The following is a 19180-nucleotide window of genomic DNA, read 5'->3' on the forward strand; positions in this document are numbered from 1 at the left end:
TTATTCTATTGTGCTGTGAATTCACATCAGTATAGGGGCACCTGGGGTCAGGTGGTACAGCATGTGACTCTGGATCTCAGGGGTGGTGGGGAGTTCAAGCCCCATGATGGGCATACAGAGGTTCCTTGAAACAAAAAATTCACATCAGTATAGCTAAAAAAAAGCCCTTTAAAAGAATAGACACTGGTTCTAAAGAAATTTCTAACTTTGAAGAGAGAAGCCACCTAAAAACTATAGATACTGTAACATAGATAACTGGAAAACTGTATAAACAGATATACCTATTTCAGCTATGAGACTTTCATACATATTATATATAAAATTAATAATCTAGGTTCAACTGTGGGAGGCACTCTGTAATTGCACCACTGAAATATTGATTAGCCTTTGTGGGGGGAAAAAAGCTGGTACATTTTACTTTGATAAGATTATAAATTTATTTTCAGAAAAGATCCAGTACCTTATTTACTGTAAACTCTCTTGATATGGGCACCTGAAAAGAGAAATCAAAAATGTTTTAAAGAATCAAGTTTTAGGTTAGGGATTATAAAAAATATATTTAGACTATTAAAGCACTTATCTGATTAAGACTATCCATTTGCTTCTATTTCCATCATTCATAAAGGGACCTGAAAAATAAAAGAGAAAAATCAGTTGTAGGTCGTATGTTTTCCTTTCTTTTTTATTAAAAAAAGATTTTTTTAAATCTCTATTTATTTTTGAGAGAGAGACAGCATGTGAGCAGGGGAGGAGCAGAGAGAGAGGGAGACACAGAATGCGAAGCAGGCTCCAGGCTCTGAGCTGTCAGCACAGAGCCTGATCCGGGGCTGGAGCTCACAAACTGGAATCACAAACTGTGAGATCATGACCTGAGCCAAAGTCAGACGCTCAACTGACTGAGCTACCCAGGTGCCCCAGTATGTTTTACTCTTCAAATTAAGATTACAAATTAATGTTTTTTTTCTCATTTTGTAAAAACACCCACTTACCCAAATGCTATTAAGAAACTAGAGAAAATCCACAAATGAAAATCAAATCTTGGGCACATGCACCCCAATGTTTATATTTACAGCAGCACTATCAACAATAGCCACATTATGGAAAGAACCCAAATGGCCATACGGACTGATGATTGGATAAAGAAGATGTGGGGTATGTGTGTGTACGTATAGTGTGTGTGTGTGTGTGTGTGTGTGTGTAACACACACACACACACACACACACACAATGGAATATTCCTCCATGATCAAAAAATGAAATCTTGCCATTTGCAACAATGTGGACGGAACTAGAATGTATTATGCTAAGAGAAATAAGTCAGAGAAAGAGAAATACATGAATTTAAGAAACACAACAGATGAACGTAGGGGAAGGGAAGAAAAAAATAAGACAAAAACAGGGAGACAAACCTTAAGAGACCCTTAAATACAGAGAACAAACAACTTTGCCGGAGGGGTGCTGGGCATTAAGGAGGGCACTTGTTGGGATGAGCACTGGATTATATGTAAGTTGATCATTCACTAAATATACTCCTGAAACCATTATTACATTATATGTTAACTAACTTGGATTTAAATAGAAAGTTTTAGGAAATGTGAATATCATCAGCTGTTGCACTGTAAGTACAAGACAATTTAATACAGTAAGATTAAATACCCTTTAATTAAAAAATCAAGTCTTATGTAGAACATTCAGATATTCTCTAAATTTTGAATTCCTTATTTTTGGAAATGGAACCCAGACCTATTTTATTTTGCATTCCTGCACTCTGTCATGTCCTACATTGTATTTGCCATGCTTAGGCTATTTAATAGTGGTTTTCCTAAGGACTTCCACCACCTGCCAAAGAAAGCCTTCTAAAGTGATTGTCAGATTTCTCCCTCTTGGCCCTGTTATGTGTGTCCTATAAAAGTGGTCCAACTATTTTCTTTTTAAAAAAAGAATTCCAAAACTGAAATGTGTATGAGTGCAACTACTCTTAACCCCCACCAAGTAAAACTTTTATTCTACCACTGATATTGTGTGTGCATCTATTAAGGTGTTCACTTTAATAAATTAAGTGTACCTCCCCACCATCCCAGCCCATGGGAGAGGTGTTCAAGAAATCCTGTCTTTGTATCCACTGGGTGTGAGCAGCAACACAGTAGGCATTCAAATGCTAAAGATACTTTTTTTTTTTTTGAGCATTTGAATTACTTTTATTAAAAGATTGTAGTTGTGTATCCCTATGGAAAGTACAGGGTTATTTAAAGTTTACCTTCAACGCCAAATTTTTCTGCATAACATTACATTAGATGACATTAGAAATAATGGGTACTTCAAAACTTACCTGTTTAGATTTAACTAGCATTTATTGAACATCTACTAAGAATCAAATGCCTTCACTTCTTTGGTCTCATTTAATCTGATCTACAGGTACATATTTAAAATATTGAAATAATTCATAATAGTTAACTGCAGGATATGCATACTATTTAAAAACACTGGATCAAAACTGTATCCATCAGGGGTTTTTAAAACTAAGATGAGCATGGTTTATGATTTGGAAAGATCTGGAAACCCCAAACTCAGAAAATATATAAACTCCCTGGGATTTTTTTTTTTTTTTATTTATATAGAAGCACTATAATGACAGGATTTTTCTTGATAAAAGAAAAAAGAGCTTCCTCTCGGCTACCACTAATCACAAGAGCTTCAGAGTAAAAAATTAACATTGTAATTAAAACCAGGACAGCAGCTGATAAGCCAATGTAGGTTTCAAACTGGCTTTTGTCACTTAATAACTGTGTCACCTCGGGCAACTTACTTAATTTCCTCATCTATAAAATAAGGATTATGTACCATTTACAATGGCATCAAAACCAGGAATACTTACTTAGGTATAAACTTTAATTTGTATAAGATTTTATGTTGAAAATTATAAAATGGTGACATTGACAATGAACTACATAAACTGATCAGAAGGCTCAGCACTGTCAATTCTCCCTAACCTGATTTATAGATACAATGTAAAACCCAATCAAATTTGCAAGAGGCCTTTTTTGGGGGTGGCAGGAAATCAAGTGGTTTGTAAAATTTATATAGGAAAAGGAATTAGAATAGCTAAAGCAATTTTGAATAAGAAGACAAGGCCAACACCACCTGATCTGAAGACTTACTATAATATAAAGTTCATGTAATAAACATTATTAATGGAATAGAATGGAGTCTTAAAAGAGACTGACAAATATGGTCAATTGACAAAAGGGAAAAGGGAAGTCAGTGGAGAAGGACAGCGCTTTTCCACACGTGGTGCTGGAATAACTGGACATCTATATGCAAAATCACCAGAAAACAAGTCATACCTTGTACCAAATGCGTAAGTCAAGGTGACCATATACCAAAACTCAACTAAAACTTTCTAAGAAGAAAACAGAAGATCTCTGAGACTGGTTTAAAAAAAAATTCTTGGTTAGATACCATACCAAATGATGTATAAATGAAAACTGACAAACTCAATTTCACCAAAATTAAAAGCTGCTCTCCTAAAAACACCAAGAGAATGAATAAACAAAGACAAACTCTTAAGGGGAAAATATTTACAAATCACACATCTGACAGTGGATGTGTATTCAGAATGTATAAAGAACTCTCAAAATTCAACAATTAAGAAAACCACCCAGTTTTTAAAAATGGACAAAAGGTTTAAACAGACAATTCATACTACAAAAAACCCCCCTAATATTCCTTCTTAAACTATCCCACCCCTTTAAGAGGGAACTACCTTACTTATATGTATCTCTACTCCTAAACACCAACTCTTAAAAAGTAAACGCTGGTGTACTGTAGTTAATGCATAAAGGCTGCTGAAGAGTAAAGGGGTCCTTATACAGCTTGAGTTTGTGTTTGAAATTTATGATTTGAACTTTTAATTTTTACTATGTGGAAACAAAATAGCATTTTAGGAAAATTCATTTAAAAATAAAGGAGTTCGGGGCGCCTGGGTGGCACAGTCGGTTAAGCGTCCGACTTCAGCCAGGTCACGATCTCGCGGTCCGGGAGTTCGAGCCCCGCGTCAGGCTCTGGGCTGATGGCTCAGAGCCTGGAGCCTGTTTCCAATTCTGTGTCTCCCTCTCTCTCTGCCCCTCCCCCGTTCATGCTCTGTCTCTCTCTGTCCCAAAAATAAATAAACGTTGAAAAAAAAATTTTTTTTAAATAAAGGAGTTCAACTATACAACTGATATGGGAAAGGGAACTATTAAAAACTTTTAACCACGAAAACCCAACAAGGCTTTAAGACCAATGTATGAAGAGAGAATTATTCTTACAACAGCACCAAGAAAATACTGATAATTTAGAGAAAGGGAAATGGTATACAAGAATTGTAGGTATAAAGAGGATAACTCATCACCTTTAGTAGGTAGACTGGTCTGGGTGAGCAGCAACTAGACGGCAACAAGCAATCATTTGGAGGCCTGAAGTGTATCAGACTGCCAGGAAAGATTATATATAAAATGTTTAAAAATAAGATATAATTCCTTTCCTGGTAAGAAAAACACATTTAAAAATCATTAGCAAGGTACAAGTTTCCCCTGCCATATAGAAAAGTATGAAGTAGAGGGTTCCTACAAAACCTTTCATAAGCCAAAATGGCATAAAGTGAAGAAATTACCATTAATTTACATTGAAAAATTTTTGAGCATTCCCAAACCCTGAAAATAACCTTTCTTTTTAAAATTTTTTTAATGTTTATTTTTTAGAGGGAGATAAGAGCCTGAGTAGGGGAAGGGCAGAGAGACAGGTAGACAGAACCTGAGGCAGGATCCAGGCTCTGAACTGTCAGCACAGAGCCCAACGTGGGGCTTGAATCCCTGAAACATGAGATCATGACCCGCTTAAGTGACTGAGCCATGCAGGCGCCCCTGAAAATAAACTGTATTAGTCTTTTCTGGCTTTTGGTAGCAAAAATGGGTACTAATGTAGGTCTTTTGTTAAAAGAGATGTGGTATGATATAGACTTTTGAAAAGCAGAGATAATTGTATCAGAATATGTATGCATGTTTTAGTATGAGTAACATATACTGTATGTATCCACTGAACTACAAATGTGTGCTTTGGGAAGGGGGAAGAAGATAAATTCTGACAAACAAGAAAGAGAATCTGGGGCAGTTTCCTGGAGATCTGGTAGATGAACTCTCCAATCGGTGAATTTAGGAGAAGAACTACAGATGGCAATAGTTACCAGAAAAAAACTTCTGAGATGCCACTAACCGAAACAAAGTAAAAAGTCTAACCAATATAAGATTATGAGGAACATAATCTAGATGACAGTGGGAATGCATGGAGTAGATAATAGTTTCTCCATCTGGTTCAAAGAACACATGCCTAAGAATTCTCCATAGATTTGAATTCACGAGGTCTGAAGTGAGGCCCAGGATTTGTATTTTCAACAAGTATCTGGTGTGATGCTTATGAATACACTAAAATTTGAGAATCACTGATTTAGACACAGGTTAGTAAAAGAAGAACTAACCGAAACAGTTAAAGGGTTTCAAGAGAGGAGATTTCTGTTACAGAGCAAAGTGGAGGATGAAGCTATAGGGACTGACAGTTACTGATGAAACTTTTCTTTCACTGGATTTTTAAAGAAATACAAGTATCAGAAATAGGAATATGTATCTAGATGATGAAAAGGGAAGTTTCTGGTAGAAACCTTATAGTAGATGGTATTGAATATCTTACGATTGAGCATCAGTTTTCTGAACATTTCCAATATGAGGGTGGACACAAAGCATAAGTGCTCAAGGATTAAACAGCATCTTTCATATTTTACTGACGGATCAACGAAGAGAAACAGCTCTGACTTAAGGCAGGTCAGGTTAATTTGGTCAGAGAAATTTCATAGAACTTGGTCCCACCACTGCAAAAGAACCTTAATACAAGATTCCCTTACCATCAATAGGAAGGGATTCAGGTTTACATTGAAAATATGTTCCACTAACACATTCTATTAACACCTAATTAAAAGTTCATTTCATAAGATAAAAAAAGATAATTTGTAATGTATAGCTAAATGTTCTATTTACCATTTTAGTTGCAAAAGAATTGTTAACGCTTCCCTTAAAGATATTCAATATTCACAATGTAGCCAATTTCTATTTGAATCACCACTTGACCTTTAACCTGTCCCTATGGAAAAAGGATTAAATGTGTGGCTGAATGGAAGTTTTTATGTGTTTCTAGAGGAAAAAGTCTACTAGAAATGAACATAGATTCTTCCTTCACAGGCAATATAATGATTCATTCAGTACCTGACACACATTTGACATGGAAAGCCTAAAGGCAAGCCTCAATGTTGGCAAGTCATGCACTAATTATTTCTGACAACAAAAAGTTTCTTTTCCTTCCTGGCAGCCCTGTTTCAGGATATGAAGCCAAATGAAGCTTTCTGACATATGACTTCATTGTAGACATGATGTGCCACCCCCCACCCCCCATCTAGATACTTGGACAGCCTCCAAAATGAAATTCAGGAGAGACGCTTTAAACAAAACTCAGGAGAGGCTACTTTAAATCCATTCTTTTCCCTAAATGGAAATCTGACAAAACAGGAAGTACTTGGCAGCATATAGGAAGGAGCAAGTTCTGTGGTTTACGGACTTACTGGTAACAGACTAGTTTTTCGTGACTGTGTAATAAAATGCAGAACTTCACATTTGAGAGGAAAACAGACAAAATTTACCTTGGTTACCAAGGTTCCCTCAGCAATTTAAAGGTCTTAAGGACAGTATCACATAGTACATAAACGAATAAGAAATGGGAAGATGACTTTTATTTTTGTTGTGTTCTCTCATATAAAAATCCCCTCCCTGTCTTGTGTACCACGATCTAAGTCACCAAAATTATACAAACACTGCAGGCAGTTTTATGACAGCACATAAACTGAACAAACATAAATACTAAAAGCAAAAAATAAAAACAAAAACAAAAAAACAGCTTGTTTTGTTTGAAGGAACCAACTTGGGGAAGAGATTTTTGTTTATGTTTCCAGAGGATTCAAGGTATCCCTAAATACAAATAAATATAAGTCCCTAAGTGGGCCATTAATATCAGCAGACTCAAAAACACACTACCAAACATATTATAAACCAACGAAAAGAAAATGAAAACTCCCCCTTGCTCCCATACCCCATGACACCATGTCTTTCAGCTGCTCCCCACCCTACCCCAATCCCGCTGCTGTTGAAACTAGAAGCATTTCCAGGTAACAATTTGTATCTTAACTTTTAAGCTATCACAATTAGGAGTACAACATTGTATCGAAGTGCCTAGTGAATATTTAACACGGGATGTAAGGGATTATTATCTAGTCCATTCTTCCCACCCAAAAAGCAGGTTGAGATCCACAGTAAGTCAGGAAATGAATTTTGTCAGTCCTAACAGACTTAAAAAAAACATACAGGAGAAAATATTGGAGTATGCTGTACTTTGTTTTGTGTGTGGGCAGTACACATACATAGACAAAACAGAAACTTCACTATGACATTCATTAGTGATCTTCCTTATTATTTCAAATATCTGTTTTGCCAAACAATGAAAATAATGAGAATGCCTATTAACTACAACAATGAGGTAGGTAGGACATTAAAGCTTCTGTCAGAATTTGATCCTATGAGATAGGAATAGCAGCAACTTCGTTAAGTGCTAAAATTACTGAGTCAATGCCTCAATGATTCAGATTCTCAGGGGTTGTTAAATATCAATCAGTTAACCTTTCAGACACAGATATCAGAAGTGTGCTCAGGAATTCTTATTTGAAAAATATGGTGCTGGATTTAAGTACATTAAGAGCTGTAAGTATCTAGGCCCGTGCCCTTTATCTCTAACAGCAGACACTCAAGCAGAGTAATGTATCCCAGGTCACAGCCAATGAGAACATGCTTATGATTAGAACAGAGAACATACGGTTTTCAAATCCAGCGTTCCTATATTAAGATGCGTATTCAATCCAACATCCCACTGAACTACTGTAGAAATTCTGAGAATTTTTGAGCTAAGAGTAACATAATTGCCACTTTAGCTTCATGAATGCCTAATATCAGCCTGATACCTTAACTCATTTCCACCAGTCCCATTTCTTCTAAAGCTAGAGGCCAGACCCTATCAACATTATAGTAACCAAAGATCAGTGTCCTCAGAAACATCTCTCCAGCTTCTATTCTCCGACTACTTCTACTTTCATGCCTAGAGGCATAATGGTGATAAGAAAAAATGTATTTGTAAAGTGAGATTACCGACTGAGCCAGGTGGTTTGTATATTATGTTATTGGCAGCAGATGTACCCTTAGTCCTGGCCAAACTTTTAATAAATTTGGACCACTGGTGATAAGGAAGTTTGGTGGGTGGGTACATCCATGAAAACAACAACAACAACAGCAACACCACCCCCAGTCCCTCTGGTGGTTCATTAGATATACTTTTAAAAATGGCATGAAAACATTCCAATGAAAATTCTTCACCTGTGGATAATCCCCATAGTGCTCTGCTCCCTACATTGAATCAGACTCAATTCCTAAAACCTCAAGCGATCTCATTTTAAGTAACTGATCAGGCAAGAGGCTCCTAGTGTACAAACACTGACAAAGCACATTTTTACTGGCATGCATTCATTCATTAAATATCACCTCTAAGCTTGCTATATATTTTACAAACTTCCACTCCACAAATGAGTGCCTCCTAAGTGCCAACACTTATGACAGGTTCTAAACTTACAAAGATGGATAAGGTATTGTCCTAACTTAGTGAAGAACATGTGAGTGAATAAGAAACTAAAATGTAATATAGAAAGTGACAGGAATCATGTTAAGAGAAAATATATGAAATTCACAGGGACAAATTACCTAAAGAGGGATCATGGAAAATTTCACTCAAAAAGTAGCATTTGCAGAGTGCACGGGTGGCTCAATTAGTTGAGCATCTGACTCTTGATTATGGGCTCAGGTTATGATCCTAGGGTTGTGGGATTGAGCCCCGGGTCGGGCTCCATGCTGAGCGTGGGGCTTGCTTGGGATTCTCTCTCCTACATGTGCTTGCTCTCTAAAAAAAAAAAAAAATTAGTGTTGATTGGGGGGCATTCTAGATTGTGGGGAAAGTATGAATAAAAACAACACGGAAAACACAGAGTTTGTATAGGGGAGCCGTGAAAGATTTAGTGTGACTGCAGCAAATTAGTTTAGAGACAGACTGATATGACATTCAGTAAGGTCTAGAATGGGAGGCAAAGAGTCTACATGCTTTATTTGTATGTGGAAATATAATGTATTGTTTTAAAAGCTGCTAGAATGACAGGCCCTATGTAACAGCATTATACACACTAACACCACCTAATATCTGAATGTTTCCTAAACACTGGGCATTATTCTAGCACTTTACATGTACTAACTCATTTAATACTAAACTGTCAGGGCAGTTCTACTCATATCCTCCCCATTTTACAGATGAGGCAGAGAAATTAAGAAATGTGCTCTAAACCACCCATCTCACAAAAAGCCTGGCCACAGCTACACATTCTAAAATTTTTTTTTTTTCAACGTTTATTTATTTTTGGGACAGAGAGAGACAGAGCATGAACGCGGGAGGGGCAGAGAGAGAGGGAGACACAGAATCGGAAACAGGCTCCAGGCTCTGAGCCATCAGCCCAGAGCGCAACGCGGGGCTCGAACTCACGGACCGCGAGATCGTGACCTGGCTGAAGTTGGACGCTTAACCAACTGCGCCACCCAGGCGCCCCAACAGCTACACATTCTAATGCTGCAAGTATCTTCTTTGCTTTCCCTAAACTACTTTTTAAATTTTTTTTTAAACATTTATTCATTTTTGAGAGACAGAGCATGAGTGGGGGAGGGGCAGTGAGAAAGAGAGAGAGAGAGAGAGAGAGAGAGAGAGAAGGAGAGACAAAATCCGAAGCAGGCTCCAGGCTCTGAACTGTTAGCACAGAGCCCAACACGGGGCTCAAACTCACCAACCACAAGATCATGACCCGAGCTGAAGTCAGATGCTTAACCAATTGAGCCATCCAGGCACCCCTCCCTAAACTACTTTTAAAAGCTATGGTTCTAATGGGGACATGGTGAAGGCCTAAATCCCATGCAGGTAGCTCCAATCACTTATTTTGAAAAATAAAAGGTACCAAAGTTAAGGGATTAATAAAAAGCAATGAAAACATACACAAAACCACGTATTTGTTACAAATTAAAAATGCTGAAAACTTATGCACAAATATTTCTAAATGTATTACTTTTTCCTCAATTTGTAAACAGATTATGTCTTGTAACTCAAAGCTAGCAATATGATGGGAAGAGTTTTAAATACCTATTTAAATGAGATCAAAGACAGCTTTTTTTTTTTAAGTTTATTTTTATTAAGTGGGGGTGGGGCAGGGACAGAGAGAGAACCCCAAGCAGGCTCCCTGCTCTTAGTGTGAAGCCCAACAAGAATCGTGAGATCATGACGGGAGCCAAAATCAAGAGTCTGATGCTTGACTAACTAAGCCACCCAGGCACCCTAAGGAGAGTCCTGATATATATAGTGAAGTGGCTCAAATTTCATAACCTCATATATTATCCCAAATGGATTAAGTTTTATAAAAACTGATTAAAAAGGCTAATCAGAAACAAAGAGGGAAAAAATTGAGTACTGTGATTGATACAGAACTATTATTTAAAAAGCCTGTTTTTTCTAAGACAAAATAATAACTTTTTCCTTGGTAAGTAGCAGAAAACATTTTTTAAAACCCTAAGAAAAGAAGGGCAGAGACACCAAGGGAGATTAACTGATAAAAGTAAGCTCTTTCTCTTGAAGAACACTCAAAAATTAGCCTATTACATGTTTTGACATTTCTCATTGTTAAAGCCCTTCCTTACACTGAGCACTTTAATTTCATCTCTTGAAATAAAAGTGGTTTCCGAAAACAAGACAATTAACATCTTTACTTAGATTTTAGATATTTAAAGAATCTTGGCTAAACACTCATGTTCCACACACATCTGTTACTTCTCTGTATTTTGTTAAAGTTAAAAGAAAACACACAAAATTTAGTCCACTGGGAAAGAGGAGGGAAAAATATTTCACCCCATATATTTGAACAATTTAATGGACACTGGGATGGCTCAGTTGGGTAAACAACTGACTCTTGATTTTGGCTCAGGTCATGATCTCACAGTTTGAGATCGAGCCCCAAGTCAGGCTCTGTGCTGACAGCGTGGAGCCTGCTTGGGATTCTCTTTCCCTCTCCCTGGTTCTCTCTCTCAAAATAAATGAATAAACATTAAAAAAAATTTAAAAGCATACATGTATTTTTGTAAGATGCTACCTTAAAACTATTTTTTTTCAATAATGAAGAACTTCTCCTTTAGTATGCAAATCATTTGATTTCCCTGCACTTATTTTACTTATTAATTCACTTTAATTTTTCATTTCAAGTTGTACTTTTTTTTAAAGTTCACTTACTTATGTAAGTAATCTCTATACCCAATGTGGGGCTCAAACTCAGCACCCCAAGATCAAGAGTTGAATGCTCTTCTGAGCCAGCCAAGTTGTACTTCAAAAATCAGAAGTAAGAAAGCCTTGATATGGGCGCCTGGGTGGCTCAGTGGGTTAAGTGTCTGGCTCTTGATTTTGGCTCAGGTCATGATCCCACAGTTCGTGAGTTTGAGGCCCACATCAGGCTCCATGCTGATAACATGGAGCCTGCTTAGGATTCTTTCCCCATCTCTCTACCTCTCTCCCACTCAAGCTGATGCTCTCTTTCAAAACAAAAACAAACTTAAAAAAAAAAGAAACAAAGACTTGATAAAACCACTAAAATCTAATAGAAGAATGGAATTAGAAATCAAAATATAAAAAACAATGTAAGGTCCATCATATGCCTTGTCCCAATTAGGGCTTCCGAGGCACTTTGATAAAAGAAGAATAAATGCTTACCAGACATTTCAAGCTCTAACTAGCATGTTTAAAACTGATTTCATTTTCCTTACACATCAGTGTCTTTTTCTGACCTACAAAACTTGTTAATGGTATGAACTATTCCCTGTTCTTTAAAATTTTGAGTGTTTTGTTTTCTTCTTTACTGCTACAATCAAGTAGAGATCAAATACTGTCAACTCTTTTTTCCCCTCAAATTTCTTGCTCACTTATTCCTTCCCCTCTCTCCGTCTGACTCTAGTTTCATGCATGCAGATGTATTGCAAAAATATCTTGTCTCCCTACCTCCAATTCCTGTATCATTTCTTCAGTCACACTGGACACTGTTTCCAAGTGACTTCCAAATAGTACATTTTGTGTACATCATATCCCTCTGTGCCTATTCAAAAACCCTCAACAAAAATAACTAAAATTGAAAAAGAAATCTATAAGGAAAAATATCTGCAGCCAATTACTACTAAATATTATATAAACAACTCAAAGAAATAAAACATCAAGACTCTCACATAAATGGACAGAGATCTTAAAGAGAGAACTTGTCTAGTACCAAGAATCACTTGAAATTGCAGGGGCGCCTGGGTGGCGCAGTCGGTTAAGCGTCCGACTTCAGCCAGATCACGATCTCGCGGTCCGGGAGTTCGAGCCCCGCGTCAGGCTCTGGGCTGATGGCTCGGAGCCTGGAGCCTGTTTCCGATTCTGTGTCTCCCTCTCTCTCTGCCCCTCCCCCATTCATGCTCTGTCTCTCTCTGTCCCCCACCCCCCCAAAAAAAAAAAAGTTGAAATTGCAGAAAAAGGTCCTAATTCACTAGTTAACAACAAAAATATCACAAGGAAAAGGAGAGCTCGACATATTTTGCACTTACAAATTAGCAAAAGTGATTATAATTATATACTACCCAATTCAGGTAGCTAATGTCACAGAGAGGGTGACAATCAATCCTGAAACAATGGTCCAAAAGACTGAAAATATCATATGCACATAGATGATAAATGCAGAATACTGAAAAACCTGAAACCTAAATGGTCAATTAATACAAAAATGAAGCTGAAGATAAAACAGTTTGATGGATTGTTTTCACACATCAAAATTATAATGGGTACTGTGTGGTCACACTGAATGCTTATTACAACGTTAAAGGAACAAAAAAAAAGTAAAAATTAATAATAAAGAAAAATATGCATAAGGACAAGGACATTTAAAAAATCTAACGTTAGGGGCACCTGGGTGGCTCAGCTGGTTAAGTGTCTGACTTTGGCTAAGGTCATGACCTCAAAGTTTCTGAGTTTGAGCTCTGCCATCAGGCTCTGTGCTGCTGATATAGAGCCTGCTTGGGATTCTCACCATCTCCTCTCTCTGCCCCTCCCCCACTTGCCTTTTCACGCTCTCTCTCAAATTAAACAAACTTAAAAAATAAAAAAAACAAACCAATGTTATCAGAGTGGGATTAAAAGAGATGGGTTTAGTTGCATTGTGATCTGTTAAGATGTGAGACTAAAACAAAATAATCTTTATTTTCTGCTCACATCCCAGCTTTCAAAGCCCTCACAAGGTTCCCAAACCAGTATAGAGGACAAGCACCCCACACAATCGATGTGAAGCTAATTCTAGAAATGTTGACAAGCTGACCTCATGCAATTTTTCCAATGTAATCTTTAGTCATTTATCCTCTCCGAAATGGTTTATTCACTTCCCCAAACATAACTTTCTTTATATAATTACGTTCTTAATCACCATTTTCCACCCACTAAGAAAGTCCGAGATCTTCCTTTCTTCTAATTTTACAAATGATCTCTCACTAGCCCTGAAAAACCTTCAATGATCACTAAACAAATTTCTTTTCATTCTGCATTATAAAACAATTTGTATTTTATTTTTTTTAAATATTTTTATTATTTTTGAGACAGAGAGAGACAGGGCATGAGCAGGGGAGGGGCAGAGAGAGGGGGGCACACAGAATCTGAAGCAGGCTCCAGACTCCGAGTCGTCAGCACAGAGCCCGATGCGGGGCTCGAACTCACGAACCGCGAGATCATGACCTGGGCTGAAGTCGGACACTTAACCGAGCCACCCAGGTACCCCAACAATTTGTATTTTAAAAAACAATTAAATCTCAACTGTATACTGAACTTTGATAAATTATCTTGTAAGCCATGATTTAAATCTTTAAAAACTTTCCTGCACTGATTGAATCTTTTGCAATAACTCCATTAACTTTCCACATGTTTAATTATATTCTTTCTTTTATTAATAGTAAGCTCCTTTAGCATAGATCCTTGCCATGTAGGAACATAAGCAGATCCCTAGATCAGCGTGTACCCAAATCCTAAAATATGCCTTCACTCTAGTCTACATTATGGGTGAAAACACCCAGTAATCTATGCCTCCACACGGCCATAAAATCAGCAGTGACTACCAATAGGGCAAAAGACCACACAGGGATTGCAAAGATAGCTTAGTTACAAAAAAGCAAATTATGTAACTTTCCAAAAAACAACAAAACCATTAGCAAAGCAGGTATGTTCAACACAGCAATCAATCTGTTCTACTTCTCAACATAGACATTTATAGAAACTGTACAGTGAAACAAATTCTATCATTTTTCAAGATACACACATATGTAACATATGTATATAACATACTAACTACTGATCTTAATTACTAAATAAAAGACAAGTAAAACTACATACCAGAAACAGAATTTTCAACAGTAGATCCAGGTCTTTTAAAACTGGAACATCTTCCTTCATTTTCCCACAAAATGAGGTTTATTCTAAAAAACAAAGACTTCCTTTAGTTTTGAGTATGACACAATCCTCAGAACATAGTCTATTTAATAATCTTAAAAAACAATGAAGCAAAAATTTCACTTCTAAACACTTTCACTGATGAGATCTCTGTCACCTATTTTATTTATTTATTTTTTTTCAACATTTATTTATTTTTGGGACATAGAGAGACAGAGCATGAACGGGGGAGGGGCAGACAGAGAGGGAGACACAGAATCGGAAACAGGCTCCAAGCTCTGAGCCATCAGCCCAGAGCCTGACGTGGGGCTCGAACTCACGGACCTCGAGATCGTGACCTGGCTGAAGTCGGACGCTTAACCGACTGCGCCACCCAGGCGCCCCTCTGTCACCTATTTTAACATGGGCTCAAAAAAATCATGAATATGTTCAGAGTGTTCCATCATTAAAAATCCAGAAATGGGAACCACATAAATGGGTAAACAAATCCACTGGAATGTTCTAATTTGGGGATTTCAGTGTAAAATACTACCTCAAGAAGCTAATTATAAAGCCTTGTTTGAAGCCTTGCCCAAATAAATAAAACATTCTGCCTTCAAAATACCTTTTTATCACAGAAACACTTAAAAATTTTTGTGATTTTGTTTTTGTAAGGAACATTATTCTAATAGTTTGGACTCAATGGTTACAAAAAAACAAATCAATCATAATTAATTTTTCTCATTAATACCTACGAGATGGTCTAGTGACTTTTCAGTTAATATTCATCTACAGTCACCTCCCATTAAGAGATCATAATGCCCTTAAGATTCTTACCGGGCTCGCTAAATCTATGTTGTATTAGCAATTACAAATCAATTCAATGTTAAAACAAGTATTTGGATCATTAAAACAATTTTGAAGGCTAATACAGCATCTGTGGCACATTACAAGTTCTTAGAAGAGTATTACTGTTAAAGAAAACATTAGGCTGGTTTATTTCATATACTTTACAAAAGCACATACAGGTTCATAAAAAAGACTGACAGAACACCTATCATGTATCAAGTAGGGAAACATAACAGCGACTAAAACCTCAGTTGCTGCCCTCTGGGAATGGAGTCTCAAACTAGGGAAGAGCCTAAGAACTGCACAGCAAATGTGATGAGAGACATATAAAGGTTCCTGTGAGGGTAAAAAAGCACACAGAAAATGCCCATAAAGATGGAAAACTTTAAGGAAGGCTTCGAGGAAACATAAAATAAACTATACCATAAAAACAGTAGTTTTTAGTATCCTCTAAATGTCACTTCTGTGCAGCAAAATGTTCCACTATACAAACGCCTACCTATTTCAGAGTGAAAAATAAATTAGTTTTAAAAAAATCACTTGTAAGGTCCCATAAAAATTCTTAAACTTATTTTAAAAATTATAATTCTACTTGAATAAAAGACCCGAGAGAAAATTTAAAAAATAAAGCGAAAAAGAAATCCACAACAAAACAAAAACTGAGGGAAAAAATAAACGGAAAAAGAACAACAAAAAATGTAGGTACAGTAAAAGCAAAGCTTTCTGATGGGCAGCGGTACAAAGCCTTAAATGCACAATCCTTTTAGCTTATTCCCATTTCTAGGGATTTATTCCAAATAACCAGGAATGTAAAGAAAGATCTAGATGCCTAAAAATTTTAGCCACAGACAGTCCGTTCTCAGACAAAATCTTTTCTAAAACATGCACCAAGATACCAATTCTATCACTGCTGTTATAGAAAAATTAAAATATCATCCAATTATATAAATTATATCTATCTTACAGAAGACTATGCAACTATGAAAAGTGCAAAATATTTCCTATGTTCTTAGTTTTTTCTATAAAGAAAAAAATGAGTGACAAGATAACCATGACTAAAATGACCTTTACTTTATAAAACAACACTGATGAAAAATAAAGAGCCCTCTGTGTCACACAGAATTACAACATAAACTATAATTGCCTTTTGGTGGAAGAAATACAAGAGACTGGTCTTTTCTTCTTTAGGCTTTTTAGTAATTTCCAAATGCCCAGTGACATGCATTATTTGGGTCAGATAGTATAAGTTGGTAGTAGAATTATAGATGATTACTCCCTGGGAAGTTCAGCAGTATTGTATCATTTTATAATTTTCTTAAGGAAAAAAAAAAACAATCACTTCTAAACTTTTACTAACATATTTTTTCTATGTGCCAAATTTTTAAGTAGGAAAAAAAAAAACCATGAAAATGTTCATATTATTCTATGACAAAAATATTAAGTACTCAAAAAAATCCAGAAATGGGAACTACACAAATGGGTAAATTCATAAACATGTACTAATTTTGAGATTTCATTCTACAGTATCACATCAGGAAGCTAATTATACAGATTTATTTATTTATTTATTTATTTTTTTTTAATTTATTTTTGAGACACAGAGAGACAGAGCATGAGCAAGGGAGGGGCAGAGAGAGAGGGAGACACAGAATCCAAAGCAGGCTCCAGGCTCTGAGCTGTCGGCACAGAGCCCGATGCGGGGCTCAAACTCACGGACGGTCAGATCATGACTAGAGCTGAGGTGGGGCGCTTAACCGACTGAGCCACCCAGGCGCCCCTACAGATTCATTTAAACCCCTGGTCAAACCAAACTTCTTTCAACCACCATTCTTCCTTTTTGTATTTATGGCTTTATTGGCAGACAACAGTGGTCTGTAAAATTTTAAGTCTACCCATTCTAAAGATTATTCACAGAAATTAAAACTTACCTCAGTAATACTTTAGGATATGTCACTGAGAGATTTTGGTTTTCTTCAGACCACCTGCCAAAAAAAATCCACAATAAATGATTAAATCATACAGCCATTTTCTAGGCTGGATCCCCACCGATGCAGCAGTAACAAAGGTACTACAAGACTTAAGTTTAATTTTTTTTAAAGCTTGTTTTTATTTATTTGGAGAGAGAGAGAGAGAGAGAGCACAAGTAGGGGAGGAACAGAGAGAGAGGGAGAGAGAGAGGGAGAGAGAGAATCCCAAGCAGGCTCCCTGCTGTCAACGCAAAGCCCAAGTGGGGCTGGAACTCAGGAACTGTGAAATCAGAACCTGAACGGAAATCAAAAGTCGGAGGCTTAACCGACTGGGCCACCCGGGCGCCCCTAACGAAAATAAGTTTAAACAGCTACCTAGACCAGCATGACTAGGTCACTCAAAAACAGCTACACTCCCATTTTCTTAGTAAGTAATTTTGAGAAAAATCACTGCAGTGATCACTGCAAAAATCTAGTCAGGTATTAATTTTGAATAAACGTAGCGTGGATTATCGACGATATTTCACATTTCCTTATTTCATTCTTTAGAACTTGCCAATTAATACTCCGTTTCCACCATTTCAAATGTGTTTTAACAGAACACAAAGATTCTGCTAACAGAACAAAATCAATGGCTGCCCTGAACAAAGTCCTATCGGGGAGGTCTTCTTATTTAAAGTGTTTTCAGTCCCTACAAAACCACTACTGTTTCCTTTTTAAAAAGTAGCACACGCTTTGTGCTAAGCGGCAGAGCCGCCTGAGGTTAGAGTAGCAGGCTCTGGGCCAGCTGGTGGATTCCACAACCCGCTGCTTTCCGCAGCTTCCTCAAAGCTTAATCGCGCGAGGAGCACGCGGAAACCTCTCTCCCGACTCAGCTAGGTCTAAGCACCTTGCCTTCCCCGTGTTAATTAATGAGGCGCCCACAGAGCTGGCACTTGGGTAGGGAATATGACAAATTCGCGAAATGCACTTCCAAAGGGAGGAAGAACTGATCAGAGAGGAGAATCCAGAAAATCTCTCGAGAGGGGTGCCAAGGATCAGCCCGGAGAAAGAGACGTGCACGTCCCCTCCGCCCCTTTCTCGCGCGCGGCGGGAGAGGAGGCCTCGCCCCCTTTCATCCCGCCCCCTGCTCCCCACCCCGCCGCAGGGAGAACTTACTTTGCCATGGCCGCCGCGCGGCCCGTCCACTTCCGGTGCCGGTGCCGCTAAAGCTGCGCCATCCCCTAGTCACTCGGACAGCCACAGCTTCCAACCGACCTTTTGACAGGTTCGCGACTCCTCCGACCTTCACAAGGTGCTGTCCTGGAGTGAACCGTGGATAGGTGCCGCACTAAAATGAATCTACAGGATACACAGTCGGCTCTCGTCTCGCCAGAAACGTAAAATGCGATAGAGCTGCGACCACCGCCGCTCAGACAAAATGGCGCCGAGAAGCCGGTTTAGCGCAGGCGCCTTGGAAAGACCCTGCCCCGCCCCCGTGCAAATGCTGGCCGCAGCTCCGGGTTCGGTTTCCATGGGACACTTCGCCGCCAATCCTCGTGCCGAACTGCTCTTCCTGACCCTTCAATTTACCAATCAGTGCTCAGTCATGCACATCCGGAGTCGTCTCAACCAATCATTTTTCAGAACCTGCTTACTCAATACCCAATTCTCCAGTAACGTTAGCCTTCGGAGACAGC

General features: G+C 37.8%; 1 long non-coding RNA gene across 2 annotated transcripts; it reads right to left on the minus strand.

Annotated features, from left to right (window-relative positions):
• Positions 1-280: 280 nt before the first annotated feature.
• On the minus strand, positions 281-19168 carry LOC122469152. 2 transcript variants are annotated; one of them, XR_006293396.1, is made up of 5 exons: positions 18660-19168; positions 17463-17516; positions 14650-14732; positions 8880-9075; positions 281-629 (listed from the first exon to the last, which is right to left on the minus strand). It is a non-coding gene; the product is annotated as an uncharacterized LOC122469152 (long non-coding RNA). The 2 variants fall into 2 exon arrangements; XR_006293397.1 differs by lacking the exon at positions 8880-9075.
• Between the last annotated feature and the right edge of the window lie 12 nt (positions 19169-19180).

Source organism: Prionailurus bengalensis, chromosome B3, assembly GCF_016509475.1.
Source record: "Prionailurus bengalensis isolate Pbe53 chromosome B3, Fcat_Pben_1.1_paternal_pri, whole genome shotgun sequence".
NCBI lineage: Eukaryota > Metazoa > Chordata > Mammalia > Carnivora > Felidae > Prionailurus > Prionailurus bengalensis.